This window comes from Lucilia sericata, unplaced genomic scaffold (assembly GCF_015586225.1).
Source record: "Lucilia sericata isolate MDLA Ls3-8-SP2 unplaced genomic scaffold, ASM1558622v1 Contig000096F_arrow, whole genome shotgun sequence".
Lineage (NCBI taxonomy): Eukaryota > Metazoa > Arthropoda > Insecta > Diptera > Calliphoridae > Lucilia > Lucilia sericata.
The window spans coordinates 392,985-412,220 of NW_023994128.1; the positions used below are offsets into that span (position 1 = coordinate 392,985).

A 19,236-nucleotide genomic window follows, 5' to 3' on the forward strand; every position below is an offset into this window, starting at 1 on the left:
AATATTTCAGAGAAAGGTTAATTACAAAAAACGATACTAAAATTACTAATATAAATGCACATACGCATTTAAATACTCATTTTAAATATAGTGATAGCATTTGTCAAAATCTTAACTATTGCAAAAATATTCTTAACTAAATGGGAATTATATATTAGGATGCGAATGATTGAATATGATTGAATTAAGTAAGAAATTAAATTGAATATAACCCGCTTAAAATAGATTTACCTATTTATTTACATTTTTGCTGTCATATCGTTGAATTAATCCCAATGTGTTATTATTTTAAGTACGTTTTAGGCTAAAGTTGAGAAAAATAAAGATAACTTTAGTTTGTAATTTTTCTCCCTGTGCATATATTGCCAATTTTCGGCTTCATATAGTCGTCCATGACCGACGTTTTTGTTTTTTACTGTGGCGGCATACTTTTAAAATTAAACTTTTGACACTGGGCACCCAGGTCATAACGACTAGTTTAAAAATAATAAACTCAGTTATTAGATTTCTAGTTGTTGCATCAAACTAAGTGTAAAAAATATTTAATTTATTTTCTATTGTTCACAATTGCAAACTTATTTTCGTGTCGTTTATTTATCAAAATTTAATTTATTCTTTTTAAATTATATTTTAAATTTATCGAAATTTTAAATGCGTATTATACTTAAAATGTTGTGTAATTAAATGTTAACAAAAATATTTAACAATGTAAACATAAATAAATATTTGTGTAAATAATAAGTACAACAATTCAAATGTAAAGTTTTATTTGTTGTAAATAATATTCATATTTGGAAATATTAGGGTGGCTGGTGCTAAATAATGCAAACATAATTGAAAAAAAAATTCAGTGGTATGAGCATTAACACTAGTCCCCTTACTAGTTCCTGCTTTGGACAGGGTTACATTATTATAAAACTAAAAAATATGTTAAATTTTTTATGCCTTTTGAATTTTTTTTATGCCTTGAATTCATCATTTAAATCCCTTGGATTTATTAAATAAATAAGTAGTTTTTTAATAAATAAAAAATTATAAATAAATTGATTTTTTATTGGTAATTTCAAACAATTTGCTTTTATTAAATACCCAGTAAAAACATTCATTACCATGTAAGGGATTAAAATGCTAAAATTCACTTAAACAATAGCATTTCAAGTCATTATTTTAACATGGTGATGTTATTGGCGGCAAGTACTTACCACAAACGATTACAGGTAATTAGAAAAAGTAGTCAATGTAAATCACATGAAAAAATGTATACAGCTTTTATATCTTTACTGGCAAGATTACTAATAAATTAGAAATTCTTTATATAACACATTCTTAGTAAGACATTATCAGACTACTTCTATGTAATCCAAACGATATGTAGTAGCCATTCAAAAGTATATTGATAGGTAAGTAATTACAAATGAAAGCCATTACCCAGTTTTTGCTGGGTATATATGTTAGTATATAGTACATTATTGTCTGTATGTCCATTGGGATTTTGGGCAAATTACTCACATTTAGTTGCCACCACATTAAAAGGGCTTTAAAAACGCTTTCGGATTAAAACATCAAGAACACAATTTTAACGATGTGGCAACAAAAACACACAAACATTTAAAGGAATTAACTTATCGTACAAATATTGATTGACCCATTAACTTCGATAAACATGTATGTAACTGTGTATGAATTGCATTTACATACATCTGTATGTATGTATACATATAAGAGTGTGTGTGTGTATGAGTAAGTGATATAAAATCTTTTTGGGATTAATAAAATTGTTTGTTTGTGTCAGATTGGCACATCCAGCAATTCGACTAAGAGTCAATGCTATTCCACTAACGTCTAACGACCTGGTTGGCTCTAGTTCGTTTTTAATCACGAATGTACTCTTTGTAAACGAAAGCGTAGACTGTCTTTTCTTTATTTTATAGTCCCCAAGTAATCTAAAGAGTGGTCACTTAAAAACAAACTTAAGCAAAAATGTGCATCTGACAGTATCCTTGTAATCTATGGAGTAGCGATTTACTTCCTTGTAAGACAAACTCTAGTTAAAGTTGATAGTCACCTGTGTAGTTGGTGGCTAGGGGCAAACCTAAGCGGTCGGTTAAAATGGTAGTTCAGTACTGTACCGCCGAACTGCTGGGCACTCAGGTTTAAAGAGAGAAAGTGAGTGAGTATATGTGCAAAAAAGTGTAAATCTTTATGATGTTTTCATTAATAAAATTAAATGGACATGCATTAACATGTTTGCGCAAAAATAAATTGAAATTGATTGAATATCAATTATAATTTAATTAAATTTATTTATGCATGTACAAAAAATATATACATAGACTTATTACAAAAGTTATGTATGTATATTCCACATGGGGCAAACATTCATAAATTTTAATAATTTAACTGTGTCTAAAACTGTTTCTCTTTCTGCTGCGCTGTGTTTTTTTCTCCAGTACTTTTTCAATGGTAAATTTTTCTCATTTACAACAAGAATGGTATAGCTTTAAATGTTTAATGACATTTAAATTTAAAAAACTTTAAAATTTTGAATTATGCCTATCTTATAGTAAATGGCCGATATGCATTTGCTAATGTGTTTTTACATGTGTGAGTTTATTTGTGTCTTGTGAATTTATAAACATTTTATAAAATATATTTTTAAAAGGATTATAAACATTAAAGTAGATTTTAATTAAAACCTACAGCAACAGTTAAAAAACCCAATGCTCTTGTTAAAAAAAATAAATGGCTTATAATTGTTTTTTTGCACAATAAATTGAATTATTGTTAATGAATACAAATTGATGTTAAAGTGTCAATATACATTCTATATTTTGCTGGGTTATGTTTGCATTTTTTATAATTCCATGTTATTTAAAAGGATTTTGCGGGTGTTGAAAGTGATTTATTAAGCCACGGATACCTATTTTATTTACTTAGGTAGAATTCGCATAAAATAAACGTAAAATATTTGAAATTTAAAGAGGAAATTAACAAAAAATTATTCATATATATATATATATATAGTTTATTATAACGATAGACTTTTCATGTGCTTTATATTTACGAAAAATAACTTTTAATCCTTTTTTTCTTTTCAGGTAAGTGCAAGTAACTTATTGATCTTACATAATGGGAGATTTCATGTCACTTTTGAAACTGATGCCTTTGGATCGGGATGAAAGTGAAAACCCTTTTTCTTGAGTTATAAAACATTTATTTGGACAGATATTCCATAAGGCTTTTAGAGGAACAACTCAAGGTTTTTTAACCAAAATATAATGAAAATAAAAAGGGCACATTTTGGACAAAATTCTGAAAAACTTTAAAAAACATTTTGTACATTTTTTAATATTTGTTTCGTTTTCGAAAGATTGAAGAAATTATCTATTTAAACTTTATGGAACAAGTTTTGCTAAGAATAAAAGGTAATAAGAATATATATAGATGGTTTTTGGCAAACATGCCAAACATTTACCTACTGTAACTCAGAGGGTTCTTGATCGATCTTGTTGAAAAATTGTAGCTAAACTACTATCCATAGGACTAACATTGCTTGAAATTTCATCCCGATGTCTTGGTATTAAAAGCAGGGTCACTTGACATGAAATTTTCCCATATAAAAAACTGGCTACTTGGGTAAGTTTCTAAATATACATACATATTTTCTTAAAGATTTATCTTGTAAATCGTTCGGAATTTTGATTTACTCACCTAGACATAGTTCTTGTCATAAAGAACAAAAAATTAACATCTTCAAGATGAAAATCGCAAAAAAACTTTAAAAAATATCGATTTTTTTTTCCTTTCAATTGCTTCTCTAAATTAGGCGTATACTTAATATTTGTAATATCAATAATTCATTAACACGTATACGTGTCGTTAATGAAAACGGTGCAATTTCACAATGAAAAACTTTCCACTTGAAATGAAACTGGAATGCTATATTCGGTTGTGCCGAATCGTATATATCCTTCACAGTAGTTTTTTATAACATTTATTACAAACACATTTTTTTAATCTTTCCAAAAAATCACTTCATTCACTGTGATAAACAAGAAAAACAACAAAAACATGCTAAACTTTGTTTTTGTTTTCAATCGTTAACGAGCGACAACAACGTACTTCACATACAATCAAGCACAATATCTGCGTTGCTGTTGTTATCATGCTTCTGTATGCAAAACATTATCTTTTTTTGATGACATTTTCAGAGGTTGTCTCGGATTTTTGCTAATATCTCTGTTATTTATAAACGGATTTTGCTGATTTTAAATAGAAAACTTCTTGAAAGCATGTCTGACAGAATTATTGAAGATTTGGTTTCCAAAGATATCTGTAGTCTTCAGAAAATTGATTTCAACAGAAATACAGACGGACAGACAGACAGACGGACAGACGGACATGGCTTAATCGACTCCGCTATCTATGAGGATCCAAAATATATATACTTATGCGGTTGGAAAATTATATTGTGTGAATTGTAAATTACACCAAGGTGAAGAGTATAAAAGTGTATATATGTATATGTATATATACATATACTATATATGTATCTTCTTTATGACAAGAGCAAAATTCAAAAGTGTTTGCAAGATATGAGCATAAAATGCACTTTTTATCGACTATTCTATAAAAATTGACAATTTTGATTTGAGTACGAATTTTTAATTCTTTTTTCCATTTTAAACAAGACGATTATAAATTTTTCGTATTTTTTTTTCGATTCGAAAGTTACTAAGCGCAGGCACAGTACATTAATATGCATCGGTTGAGAAGTATTCCTACATGAATTCTTAAAAAGGCTAGGCCAGAATGCTCACCTTATAATTGTATAAAAGATCAATAAATTTACGCGATTTAGCAGGTATTGGTACACTGGTGAACTAATTTGATGACCTTTTGCTACACACCCGATGTGCCTATAAGGTCCAAATTCAAAACATTACTCGCCAACTTTTCTTTGATGGTGGGTAATAAGAGTATCTTATTACTCTTATTACCCTTTGTAATTTCGTTAATAAAACTTCCCGACTATATGTCATGTCCGTCTGTATGTTTGTTGAGATCAATTTTCTAGATATTTTTGATATTTGTTAAATTCTAAATCTTCAATTAAAATTGTTTGCTGGACACAATGGAAATTAAGCCTGACGCTGTTTTAGTTATTAAGCCATATAATAAAATGATAAAACATAATTTTTTAATGGCTTGTGTTCGCATATTAAAATGAAGTAAAACATGTTGAAAAAAATCACAAATTAAAAGCTTATGTTACAAAAAAAAAAAAAAAAAAAAACAATAGAAGAAAATAGTGCAACAGATAAAATGATCCACAGAAATAATTGAATGAATTGAAAAATTGAACAAAAATATAAAACAGTTAAGATTAACGTTGGTTAGAAATCGAAAAGTCTAATATTTTGAATATACTATATTTTCAGTTGTACTCACAAAATTTTGTTAAGACAACTAAAGCAATATTTTTATTAAAAAATGTTATTATGTTCAAGCTGTTCTGCTTCAAAAATATTCAAGATTTTATACTGAAGCCTCTTATTTTGTATTCAGTGTTTTAATATTATATATTTCAACACTACAAAATTTTACTAAATTTTGTTTTTCGTATTTTTTCAACTTCATTTGGTTTGTAGAAATACATTTCCATTCTATTTAAAAGGGTTGAATTTGCATACAATTGTAAATGCATACAAATGAGAAGAAAAAATATTTTATATACAAAAATTTATTTTATTTTTTTTAATATTGATATAAAACTTGTTTTTATTTTATTATTGGGAAAATTAAAGTTTTTATTCGCGTTGTGTTATTGACTTAGTGAAAACATTTGTTGTTTGGTAAGCAACGAATATTGCGGGAACTATACAGAGATGAGTGTTTAATTGTGGTAAATAAATTGTGTAGTTGTTACTATAAAATATAAAAGACAAAGTTTTCAGTATCTTGGTAAAATATCCATTAGAATGAAAAATCTTTATATAACAACTGAGTAATATGTACGTATATTAGAGTGTCTCGAGGAACACCCTTTTTTAGAATCTCATATAGGAATACCTCTCGATGCGAATTTAAAAAAAATGTTTTTGAAAACAGTGAAAATATATCTCGAATTCCTTTTGACAATACCTCTCGATGCGAATTTAACAAAAAATGTTTTTGGAAACAGTGAAAATATTTCTCTCTGAATTCCTTTTGACAATTTTTGCTAGGTGAAAAGTTACACTCATTTAAAAAAAAACCCTGTATGACCAAAATGTCCAATTTTGACCCCCTCTAAGTCAAAGTAGACCGATAGCGCTGAAAATTTGTGTCTGGTCTACTTTCCAATAGTACTAACCTTGGTCCCAATTTCATCAAAATCGTAAGACATCAATTTTTAAAATTGGATCACTTGACACGAAATGACCCATATATAATTTTTTTTGTCAACTTATCTGTAGGGTGCTTAAAAGTTATTTTTTGTTATCTTTTTACAAGCAACATTTGAATATTAAATGAATACTCTCCAATAAATGATCATTCCGATTTCCAAAAAAAAAGCACAACTTCCACATACAAATTGTTTATTTCTGTTGCATTTAAAATTGGAAATTGACATGAATATACCCGCATAAATGCAAATACTCATCTACAACGAAAATTTAGCAATTTTTAACACAATGACACACATGTTCCAAAAAAAAAAGCAGTTTGTTGGTTGCCAGTGTCGACCAACTCGCTTGCACGCACAAGCAAATGTGGAGTAAAAAGGAAGCAGCAACATCAACAGAAAATTACAACTGTTGTAACCAACTGATACCACGGAAGTTTGCGGATTTAACTATGACAACTATCATAGTGGCAGGGAGAAAGGGGGGAGGCTGGTAGGAAGAAAAACAAGAAAATTATTGTAAAACTTTATTAAACAATTTTATAAAATAAATCAATAGATAAAAGTGTTGTTTCATGTAATGGTTGTAGTTTTGTTTTTTTTTTTTTGGTTACTTGTAGCAATTTCGATATCTAGTGCAATGAAGTTCTTATAGATATATAAAGATAAGTTATATAGCTATAAATTGTACATACATTTTAGAGTTTTGCTATTGGAACTTGCATGATAATTAAGCTAAATCGCAAGTTTTCTAATAATATTCTGGATCTTTTATATGTTTTATTTCGACTTCATATTATATTTTTATCATGAAATCTATATAAAACCACAAAATAGTAAAAAAAAAAAAATCTGTAAAGTATAAAACGTTAAAATAAAAACTCAAATCTCCATGTATTGAACCTGCTTCTCTAACTATTTACACTTGTAAAATGTTTAATTGACAATATCATACAGAAGACAATAGAATGTTTACGATTATGTATATATTTACTACAACTGCAATGCGTTTTCATGAAGTGCGCTCAAAGCTACATGTGGAAATGTAAGCATTCGTAACACTGTAGTTTTGATTGAGGCAATGTATTTCTTTTCTTGGCTCGACTGAAGAGCTACTTTGCATGTCAGTGGCAATCAAGTTTAAAACTAGTTGTCACTTTAGAAAATACTTTTATTCTCTAGTAAGAGTGGAGTTAGGCAAAGAGTTCTCTTGTGAACTCTGTTGCGTTTCGTTCCTGAAACGAGTCATCACTGCCGATGCCTGATTGCTACTGAACTCTTAACAAACAGTGAGAAATTAGATCCATAATTAATTCTTTTAACACGTGAGAGCTAAAACTTTGCTTATATTTTAAAAACGATAAAAATAATTTATGACTTTAACATAACCGAAACATTGAATTCTTCGCTGTCATATATCTAAATTAGAACTACAGATTTATTTCAAATGTTTCGAATGATACAAACTATATGCATTAGAGTGTCCCGAGGAACAGCTTTTTTAATAATCTCCTGTAGGAATACTTCTCAATCGATTCGTATTAATGTACTGAACATGAGAAAAATATATATATGGGTAATTTCGTATCAAGTGACCCATCTTCTAAAATCGATGTCTAGGTGAAATTTGCACCAAGGTTAGTACTATTGAATAGTATGCCAGAAGAACTGTCGTAGTTGGAGGGGGTCAAAGTTGGACGTTTTGGTCATACTGGCTTTTATTCAAATTAGTGTAACTTTTCACCTATTGGTCCTAGCAAAAATTGTACAAATCCCACTAAGTAACTACAAAGCTCTTAAAGGAAATGGTCTAAGCTTCCTATTAAATAAAAAATACAACAAAAACGCCCATTTTGAAAAAAAAAATAGGGGGAAATTAAGTGTCAAATATTGAAAATATCTTATTCTAAAGTTAAAAAATAATTTTTTGATATATATCCAACTCGCATCCTCGCATTCTGGTACTATAGAGCCCTTAAAGGAATTTGCACTAAGGTTAGTACTATTGGATAGTAGGTCAGACACAAATTTTCAGCTCTATCGGTCAAGAACTGCGGAGTTAGAGGGGGCCGCAGTTAGACATTTTGGTCATACAGGGTTTTATTCAAATTAGTATAACTTTTCACCTATTGGTCCTAGCAAAAATTCAGTACCGCAATTCTGTAATTTTATAATTTTAACTACCGATATCGTAAAGTAACGACAAACATCGGTTGCATTAACGAATTTTCAATTCTGTAACTTTTTAACGAACATAGAATATTTTAACGACAAATATCGGAAAAATATGAGAATGTCAAAAGTTTTGTATTGAAATATTTTTAAAATATAAAATTATTAACGTGAACTTTTTATTTGTCGTTACATTGCCGATACTTTTCGTTAACTAATGATTTTGTTTAACAAAAAGAATCGGTGAAATAAAATTCAGAATACCACATAACGACAATTATTGTTAACTTACGAAATTATACTATTTAACGACAAAATTTTGTAGTTAAAAAGTTACTGAATTGCGGTACTGATAGGTATTTCTTCATTCTTTCCAAAAAATGAATTTTAAAAAGAATTTTTTTCAAAATGGGCCGTTTTTGCCAAAATGGACCTTTTTCTTGTATTCTTTTACTCAAATGAAAGCTTAGACTTAGAGCTTTGTCATATCTTATTAGTATGCGAGTGATATACATATAAGTATATACATATATCAAATATTTGAACTGCAAAATCAAAGTTTTTGAGTAAAAATATTATTTTTTTTTCACATACATATGTACCTTGCATTTCACTAAGTGACCACAAAGCTCTTAAAGGAAATGGTCTAAGCTTTCATTGGACTAAAAAAATACAACAAAAGCGTCCATTTTGGAAAAATAGGGGAAAATTTTGTGCCAAATGTTGAAAAAATTTTATTCTTGAGTTAAAAAATAATTTTTTGATAGATATATGCCACTCGCATCTAGTGGCCCATCAAGGAAATTGCTTTCTTTTAAGCAAAAAAGGCTCATTTTGAAAAAAAAAAAAATAAAAAAAATAATTTTTTAAAAAAATTATTTTAAAAAATTTTAATTTTTTTTTGGAAAGAATGAAGAAATAACTGAAAAGTTACACTCATTTGAATAAAACCCTGTATGACCAAAATGTCAAACTTTGACCCCCCTCTGACTCCGGCAGTTCTTGACCGATAGAGCTGAAAGTTTGTGTCTGCCCTACTATCCCATAGTACTAATCTTGCAAATTTCATCCAAATCGGAAGACATCGATTTTTAAAGTTGGGAAACTTGTGACGAAATTTACCACACTGAAAAAAGTCCATGCCTAATATATACGAAAAATGTCGTACATTGTACGAATCGTTCGTTGTTTCGCACCACGAAATTCTTTCGTAATATATACGAAATTGTACGAAATATTTTAGTATAATGCGAAATAATCTTGGAAAAATTAATTTACTTAAATTCAAAAAAGTGAATTTTGAATAAATATGGTAAAATTTACCAAATATTAATTTATGCAAATATATTTGTTCATTTTAAAATAATTTTTCTAATTTTAGTTCAAAATTATTCTCCACACGAATTTTAAATTTTTTTTTTATGAAAATAATTCGTGAATAATATTATACATTTTCTTAAATTTTATAAAAATGTTGTGTTTTATTTAATGATAATTTAATTAATATCATTATATTTAATTTGACTAAAATTAAAGAAAAAAATATTACGAAAGGTTTTCGTACTTTCGTAAAAATAGAAAAGGGTTTTATTAAATAATATTTCGTATTATACACGAAATTTTTTTAAATATTACGAAAATAGAAGTTTCGAAATTTTTTTTCGTAAAGTTGAGCATGGATTATTTTCAGTGCATAAACAAAATATGTATGAAAATACAGTGGGGCATGGTCGACCGATTATACCTTCTTATGGTAAAGCCCATATACATAAATGTTCCAAATATACGACACAATAATGAATCATACAAAATTTTGACTTACATAGATGTAACCTGTTGTGTGAGTTGACATGTCATGTAGCACTTTAAGCCATGACAACCAAGAAGCCATGACAATCTCGAAGATCAACCAATAGTATCATAGAATTAAGTTGAAATTTCTAAAAATACAATCGATTGTGATTGAAGTGAATACATTTGTTCTTTTTTGTTACCAAAAAGTAAGTTTGGGTTATTAGTACAGAATGGGGCCTATGATCCTATCAGGTTCGAAAGGAACTAATAATTAGTACAGAGGGTTACAGATTGATTTATAAAAAATCAAAATTCTTTATTCTATTAAATCTGTAGGATTTACATAAATCATTAAAATTTGTAACCAATATTTATTTACAGTTGCAGCATCTATTTTATTGTGCATAAGCATCTAAAAACCTACGTACTACATACTTTATATACCGAGTTAGTATCATTTTGAAAAAAAAAAAATACCAAAAATAAGCAAAAACATGAACCACAACATGTGTTTTATACTTGTACATGCGGCCACAATGCAGCGCATGCAACTTGCACATGTTACAAATGCAGTTGCTGAAATTAAAAATTACATTTTCCTTCCCATCATTCCTCCACACTCACCCACCTTTCTCACGCAATCATTGCGGAATTGTATTGAAGACAGTATAAATGGCGCGTAGTGAACTACCACGTAAACCATACAAATGCCCCATACAAATTATTGACTATTTTTTAATTGTAGTATTTCTTACTCTGTTCTTTCAATTTAGTAATGAATGGAAAACCTCTGACCATTTAATTTAATTAGGTTAATTTATTACAAAGGCAATACGACAACAATAAAGGAAATTTATCAACTTGGAGAAAATTAAAATTAAATATGAATTCTAACAAAAAAATATACTTGTAATTGTAAGAGGAAACATACATACATATGTATGTAGGTACGTATGTATCTGTTTTGCACAAGTAAACGCCACTTAACACTTTGCACCTCTTGAGTGCAACATTATTGTGTGTTGCCACAATGAATGAACATACAGTATTGCAATTGTTGATGAATATCAGAGCTTTGAAATAATGGTGACATTAAAAAGAAGCGGATGAATGAATGTTTTTCAAGAGAACAAAACAAATTAAATTTTTGTCAAAACTGATAGTAGATGCAGTGGAAGTATTCTAGTAGGTTTTTTATTTTCCAAAACAACTGCTTACTTAACTACTTGTTTGCTGGCGATCATAGTAGGTGCTTACATAACTCCCTGCTTGTAAGCGAGTGTGTTAAATAATTGCCTACAATGTCATCACGGTGTTAAAATAATGACTCAAAATACTGTTATGTAAGCAAATTTTTTAATTTTAACTCCTTAATTTACAATATAAGTTTTTGCTTGGTAACTAACCTCACTTTATTCGAAAATATTTTTTACGCAAATTTATAGAGAATTTCGAAAGAATGTTCTATAAATTTTCAATTTATAAAAAAATATATTAGGGGAATTTCGTGTCAAGTGACCCAACTTATAAAACCGATGTCTTCTGATTTTGATGACATTTGCAACAAGATTAGTACTATGGGGTAGTAGGCCAAACACAAATTCAGCTCTATCGAAGGGGTCATAGTTCACATATGCCCCTTGTATCCCACTAATCCATCACAAAGCTCTTAAAGGTAATGGTCTAAGTTTTCTTTGGGCAAAAAAGGGTGACAAAACCGTCCATTTTGAAAAAAATGGGGGAAAATTAAGTGCCAAATATTGAAAAAAAAAATTTATTCTAGAGTTAAAAAAATAAGTTTTTTGATAGATATCCTACTCGCCATTATGGGACTATAAAGCCCTTAAAGAAAATAATATAAGCTTTTTTTAAGCAAAAAAAGGGCTCATTTTGAAAACGATGAAGAAATAGCTATCTGAACTCCTTTGAACAACACTCATTTGAATAAAACCCTGTATGACCAAAATGACCAACTTAGATCCCCTCTAAGTCCGGCAGTTATTGACCGATAGAGCTGAAAATTTGTGTCTGACCTTCGATCCAATAGTATTTCGTCGAAATCGTTGGGTCACTTGACATGAAATTGCCCATTACTAAAATTTCAACAAAAGTTGTTGCTTTAGGACTCTGGCTTCAACTGATAATTGCGCTAAGTAGGTTGATTAGGGCGGCACCTATTTAATGTTGAAAATGTTGCAAAATTAAATTTATACCTAAATAGGAAAATTGTAAATCAATTATCAATTAATTTATTTAATGTCTAAAAACAACCATTATGTCTGAGAAATTTCAAAAACGAATTCAAAATGCTTTATATTATTTTACAAGTGATGAGAATCATTTTTGTAGAACATATGATTATGTCAGACGCGTCTGACTTCTAAATTTTTAAAATATGAGACAATCTAATATAATGACTATAATAAAAATTGTAAGTTATGACAGGTAAACATGTGTACGTCCCTAATGCTACACAATTATTGTCTGCCCCACAAAACTATTTATATGAATGAATTTCAAACAAATTTTTTCAAAAACACAGATCTACCATACATATAGTACATACATAGGCTTACAAACCAACAACACAATTTATTATTATTTTTTATATCGTATTTAATATTTTTTATAATTACAGGCAATATGTTTTTTATTTTCATACATTAAACAAAGCCCTGGGAGGGGGTGTTGTTGATAACGAGATACATTTTAATATAATTGGTACATTTTATATTGTATGAAAAATAAATAGTTGTAGTTTTTACATTTATATCAAATACCACCAAGTAGTTGTTGGTTGATTGTAAATACAAACAATTATATGTTTGTCCCAACACATTTAAACATTCATTCAATCTTTTATTTCTTCATTCATTCATTGTTTTCCTTTATTCATTCATGTATTTAAATGTTTCTTTGTTTTTATTGCCTTTTTTTATAATGGCACATCAGGCGTAAATAATTACAACAATTATTATTTTTTTCATAATTTATTTTGCATATTACTATTTCTTTTTTTTTGTAAAATCATATAATTAAAAAGACATAAAAAGACTTTTATAAGGATATTAATGTCAATAATTAAATTTATGAATACAGAATTGAAATTTAAAATTAAAAAATGGTTATTGTAACTAGTTGTATTTATTTATTTTTTTTTAATTCTGTTTATGTATTTCTTAAAATTGCAATTAAATGTATGAAAATAAAACTATATTCAATTAATTAGCTTCATTATTATTGTTTTACAAATGAGGTGTTAAATTGATATTATACAAACATTTAATATAAATTTTAAGAGAAATCTTATTTCTAAAAATATTTTCTTTGTATTATTAGAATTAAAAATCGATGTTATATCCAAAAAAGGTGCTCTATAGACTAGACCGTAGAATATATATATATATATATATATATATATATATATATATATAGACTAGACTATAGACTAGACTATAGACTAGACTATAGACTAGACTATAGACTAGACTATAGACTAGACTATAGACTAGACTATAGACTAGACTATAGACTAGACTATAGACTAGACTATAGACTAGATTATAGACTAGACTATAGACTAGACTAGACTATAGACTAGACTAGACTAGACTAGACTATAGACTAGACAGACTATAGACTAGACTATAGACTAGACTATAGACTAGACTATACTAGACTAGACTATAGACTAGACTATAGACTAGACTATAGACTAGACTATAGACTAGACTATAGACTAGACTATAGGCTAGACTATAGGCTAGACTATAGACTAGACTATAGACTAGACTATAGACTAGACTAGACTAGACTATAGACTAGACTATAGACTATAGACTAGACTATAGACTAGACTATAGACTAGACTATAGACTAGACTATAGACTAGACTATAGACTAGACTATAGACTAGACTATAGACTAGACTATAGACTAGACTATAGACTAGACTATAGACTAGACTATAGACTAGACTATAGACTAGACTATAGACTAGACTATAGACTAGACTATAGACTAGACTATAGACTAGACTATAGACTAGACTATAGACTAGACTATAGACTAGACTATAGACTAGACTATAGACTAGACTATAGACTAGACTATAGACTAGACTATAGACTAGACTATAGACTAGACTATAGACTAGACTATAGACTAGACTATAGACTAGACTATAGACTAGACTATAGACTAGACTATAGACTAGACTATAGACTAGACTATAGACTAGACTATAGACTAGACTATAGACTAGACTATAGACTAGACTATAGACTAGACTATAGACTAGACTATAGACTAGACTATAGACTAGACTATAGACTAGACTATAGACTATAGACTAGACTAGACCTAGACTATAGACTAGACTTTGATAGACTATAGATAGGGGACTATAGACTAGATTTATAGACTGACTATAGACTAGACTATAGACTAGACTATAGACTAGACTATAGACTAGACTATAGACTATGACTATAGACTAGACTATAGACTAGACTATAGACTTAGACTTAACTAGATATAGGACAGAACTTAGACTAGGACTATAGACTAGACTCATAGACTAGACTAAGATAGACTATTAGGACTAGACTAATAGACTAGACTATACTAGATATAGACTAGACTATAGACTAGACTATAGATAGACTATGACTAGACTATAGACTAGGACTATAGACTAGACTATACGACTAGACTATAGACTAGACTATAGACTAGACTAGACTTAGATTATAGACTACGCGAGATTAATAAACTAAGGGTTCCGTGATTAAATAAACTAAGGGTTCCGTGAAACAAAAATTATGAAAACCGCAGGTCTGGTCTACTCTATTACCTTTTCCTTCACTCTTTCTAGCCTGGTTTACAATTTTTTTTATTTTGTTTCTATCAAAATGCGTTCTTAAGTCCATTAACCTGTAAAGTGTAGGCCATAAAATTTAAATGAACTTTTTTTTTTTTGCTTAAATTTCTTCTGTGAAATTGTTATTTATTGTGTTTTATTTTTATCTAGAATCTCAAGACAGTTTGTTATTAAATTTTTTCAAAAGTAAAATTTTATTAAATAAAAAATATCTATTGACCTCAATTCTTCTGGTTAGTCTTTCTATGTTGCCTATTGCACATTAATTTCGTTAGTGAAATGAAATTAAGTTGTCAAGTGTTTTTTCTATTACGCTTTTTAATGTTGATTGCTATTGACCATCAAACTTGTTTGCAGTTTTTTATATACGAGTTATTTTTAAAATTGTGCTACTGTTTTATCATCTAAATTTTTTTAAGTATATTTTTTAGTGTTAAAGATATGAGAAAAAAAGAAACATTTATTTTATAGGTTTGTGCTAATTTTTGCCAAAAAAATTATGTTTTAAGTGAAACCAGAGTTATCTAATGTCAACTCTGATTTCACTTAAGTAAGTCATTTAAAACACTTTTTTTTTAATTGTTTATCACTTACAGAGTCAACCTTACTTTCTATAACTATTCAAATAATAATTATTTACCTTTACGCTGCTTTTTTATGCCCTTCACCTTCGTGAGGAGGGCATATGAAAATTTGTCATTCTGTTTGTACTTTTTTCAATATAATTTTAAGACCCTTACAGATAGCGAAATCGATTTAGCCATGTCAATCGGTCTCTCTGTCCGTCTATGCAAATTTTTTTTCCGGATCTCTTTATTGGTTGTAGCTCCCATGTAGAGTCCTTTTCAGTTACTCACTTCAACTCACGGAATTCCATCCTAGTAGATGTCATTATGGAATGCAAATTTAACTTTATAAATGTTAATTTCTATAAATATTCGAGGTATTTACAATTAAGTAGCTTATAGGGGAAGGGTGTTTAATATTCGGCATAGCCCTATAACTAGTTATAAATTTAGTTAATTAATTAATTATTTAGTAATTTTATAACAACATACACACTTTTTAAGTACTACAAATTGTTTAACAATTTTGAACAACTTCAAAAATAACACAAATGTAATAAAACATACAAAAACATGATTTAAGTGTTTTTAAAACAAATTATTTATTAAACAAAAACTACCGCGTCATCATCACGAGCAATTTTATCACAAATATCTTTAGATCAACAGTATCATTAACAACAATATTGGCTTTATTTTAAAATAAAATAAAATTCAATTAACATTTTTCTTCTTCATTTCAATTTAGCTGGAAGATATTTTATTAAACAACTGTTTGCCTTCTGGGCTTATAAAATTTAATGTATGAAAGTGACCAGCTGTCTGTTGGTGTTTCTTTATTAATTTTAACACTATTATTAAAGGTATTTTATGTTTGAACATACATATTATAAGTATGTATTTTACTTTTCTTTTCTATATTAAAATATCGTAAATCATGTTACTTTAATTATAAAATTTATTTTTTATCTTTATAGCTTTATATTCTGGAGAACATGATAAACATTTTTAATATCTGGTAAGTGATCTTAACACTTATAGACATTAAATAGTTTAAAAAGTTATTGAGCCCTCTCCTTTAGAGCACTTAAATTTGAATTAGAATAATCCACAATTCTGCTTCTTTGAAATGTCATAGCTACGGATGATTTATTATAAAAAGAATGCATTGATCATTTGAACATTGGTTTTACTAAATCAGTCCATCAACTACAACAACAACTAATACATTGTTCACTTCTCACCTCTCCATTCTTGATACAAATAACAGTTTAATTTAACTAGTCTATAGTCTAGTCTATAGTCTAGTCTATAGTCCAGTCTATAGTCTAGTCTATAGTCTATAGTCTAGTCTATAGTCTAGTCTATAGTCTAGTCTATAGTCTAGTCTATAGTCTAGTCTATAGTCTAGTCTATAGTCTAGTCTATAGTCTAGTCTATAGTCTAGTCTATAGTCTAGTCTATAGTCTAGTCTATAGTCTAGTCTATAGTCTAGTCTATAGTCTAGTCTATAGTCTAGTCTATAGTCTAGTCTATAGTCTAGTCTATAGTCTAGTCTATAGTCTAGTCTATAGTCTAGTCTATAGTCTAGTCTATAGTCTAGTCTATAGTCTAGTCTATAGTCTAGTCTATAGTCTAGTCTATAGTCTAGTCTATAGTCTAGTCTATAGTCTAGTCTATAGTCTAGTCTATAGTCTAGTCTATAGTCTAGTCTATAGTCTAGTCTATAGTCTAGTCTATAGTCTAGTCTATAGTCTAGTCTATAGTCTAGTCTATAGTCTAGTCTATAGTCTAGTCTATAGTCTAGTCTATAGTCTAGTCTATAGTCTAGTCTATAGTCTAGTCTATAGTCTAGTCTATAGTCTAGTCTATAGTCTAGTCTATAGTCTAGTCTATAGTCTAGTCTATAGTCTAGTCTATAGTCTAGTCTATAGTCTAGTCTATAGTCTAGTCTATAGTCTAGTCTATAGTCTAGTCTATAGTCTAGTCTATAGTCTAGTCTATAGTCTAGTCTATAGTCTAGTCTATAGTCTAGTCTATAGTCTAGTCTATAGTCTAGTCTATAGTCTAGTCTATAGTCTAGTCTATAGTCTAGTCTATAGTCTAGTCTATAGTCTAGTCTATAGTCTAGTCTATAGTCTATATTCTAGTCTATAGTCTAGTCTATAGTCTAGTCTATAGTCTAGTCTATAGTCTAGTCTATAGTCTAGTCTATAGTCTAGTCTATAGTCTAGTCTATAGTCTAGTCTATAGTCTAGTCTATAGTCTAGTCTATAGTCTAGTCTATAGTCTAGTCTATAGTCTAGTCTATAGTCTAGTCTATAGTCTAGTCTATAGTCTAGTCTATAGTCTAGTCTATAGTCTAGTCTATAGTCTAGTCTAGTCTATAGTCTAGTCTATAGTCTAGTCTATAGTCTAGTCTATAGTCTAGTCTATAGTCTAGTCTATAGTCTAGTCTATAGTCTAGTCTATAGTCTAGTCTATAGTCTAGTCTATAGTCTAGTCTATAGTCTAGTCTATAGTCTAGTCTATAGTCTAGTCTATAGTCTAGTCTATAGTCTAGTCTATAGTCTAGTCTATAGTCTAGTCTATAGTCTAGTCTATAGTCTAGTCTATAGTCTAGTCTATAGTCTAGTCTATAGTCTAGTCTATAGTCTAGTCTATAGTCTAGTCTATAGTCTAGTCTATAGTCTAGTCTATAGTCTAGTCTATAGTCTAGTCTATAGTCTAGTCTATAGTCTAGTCTATAGTCTAGTCTATAGTCTAGTCTATAGTCTAGTCTATAGTCTAGTCTATAGTCTAGTCTATAGTCTAGTCTATAGTCTAGTCTATAGTCTAGCCTATAGTCCAGTCTATAGTCTAGTCTATAGTCTTTCCTATGCTAGTCTAGTCTATAGTTTAGTCTATTTTTTATAACAGTCGTATATACTTATGTGGTATCATTATGGAATATCTATTGCTGTAGGGCATGACATCGGTCGGTAATTGCTGATAAGTTTGTGTTCTTGGGAAATTAATAGAAAAATATTGATTATATTTTTATATTAAACTGTATTTTTTTGTTCCGCTTCACTTGACTGTAACAATTGAAATGGTCATATATGCATAGTTTGGATTTTATTGCATATTAATAATATATACAATGGGCCTTAAAGAAAAGTAAAAGTTTTATAGAAAATAATTAATTTTAAAGATAAAAAATTCAAATATTATGAATTTAAAATTTTAAAAACTATTGTCAGTTATTATTTTTTCTAATGTTTAGTGTTCGATATACATACATAGATTATAATTATGACAGTTTTCATTTTATATTAGCTTTGAATGCGTCTTTTAATTAAAAATGCTTTTATTATTTACCGTTTATTTCTCAAATTGAGCCACATAATAAATAATAAAAATTATCACACAGCAAATTGAAATAATTTTTACCT

General features: G+C 28.6%; 1 protein-coding gene across 1 annotated transcript in view; it reads left to right on the forward strand.

The window, feature by feature from the left end:
- LOC119599903 (probable serine/threonine-protein kinase DDB_G0282963) overlaps positions 1 to 19,236 on the forward strand; it is a 338,233-nt gene that overhangs the window by 85,619 nt on the left and 233,378 nt on the right. The window contains exon 2 of the mRNA XM_037949845.1: positions 16,780 to 16,820. The gene's annotated coding sequence lies outside the window, so the exon portion shown is untranslated. The remainder of the gene's footprint in view (positions 1 to 16,779; positions 16,821 to 19,236) is intronic.